The following is a 1,188-nucleotide window of genomic DNA, read 5'->3' as shown; positions in this document are numbered from 1 at the left end:
TCCAGCACCCGGGCTGGTGCATGTGCTAACGGTGGCTGAGCCTGCACAGCTGCGCTTGCGAGATGCCTCCCCAAGTGGGTGGCCTGGCTGTGGTATAGCTTTACCCAGATCCACGGGACATGGAAACAGACTTGAGTGTCTTCAGTGCTCATGGGTCTTTCTTGTTCCTGATGCCAACACACCCCCTCCTCCCTGGGGAAGTCTTATGTGTTGGAATGGATCGGACTGACTTCTGGGTGCATCTGCAGCCTTCGGGTGTTAAAAGCTGCTGAGCTGAGCTGGTGGGAGGCTGTGAGGGGAGTCTGGAGCCCCTGTTCCTGTAGTAACAGATGAGTGTGGGGTGCACATGGGAGCCTGAGGGAGGTGACAAGGTGCTGACGCAGCAGGGCACATGCCAGCACGGTGCTATTGCATCATCTATGATACAGTGTTTGAGTTGCTTTCTGTCAAGGCACAGTCCCTGGAGATGAGCAGAAAGCCAGGTGTCGGGGCGGGCCATGCCAGCTGAGGCATGTACGGCATGCCAAGGCACCAAGAGCCACCCCCAGGCTGCTGTGCCTTACCCGGGGACTGCCCTGATGTGAGTGCCCCTTGGGTGTCCCCATGCTGACAGGCACCTTGGTGATGCAAGGACAGGAATCCTGCCCAGAAAGCAGCACACACGGCTCTTGTGTGCAAACTGTGACCACCTTGTACAGATAGTGCCAGGTGAGGCAGTAGAGCAGGGACACCGTCAGGAAAGATATGGGGTGAGAGGAGGGTCGGTGTACTCTGGATTTTGGTGCATAATCAGTGTCTGAGGAGCAGGTGACCTTCGTATGAGCAAGGTGGGCAGGATGAATCCCAGCTTGCTGCAGCACAGCTGAGTGTATCCCAGTACCATGCATGGAGAAGGCACTGCAGCCTGTCCCAGGACACACGTGTTCCTGCTCGATGCACGTAGCTGTAGCTTGTCCAGCCCTCTACTTCATTCCCATTCCTCATATGCCTTCGGGATTACCCCGTGCCTGGGCAAGTGAATCCTGGGCATCGCTTCTGAGTGTCAGAAGCACTGCAGAGATGAGTCACCAGCGACGCTGGAGGGGGCCCCTAGGGCTGTTCCCACCTCTGCAACTCCCGGTGCCCCGGAGCACCCTCCAGCCTTTCCCAGCCTGGTTTTGGAGTGGCCGTCTGCTCTCCAGGGCTGCA

This window comes from Apaloderma vittatum, unplaced genomic scaffold (assembly GCF_000703405.1).
Source record: "Apaloderma vittatum isolate BGI_N311 unplaced genomic scaffold, ASM70340v1 scaffold21506, whole genome shotgun sequence".
Lineage (NCBI taxonomy): Eukaryota > Metazoa > Chordata > Aves > Trogoniformes > Trogonidae > Apaloderma > Apaloderma vittatum.
Note: the sequence above shows the minus strand (reverse complement) of the source record.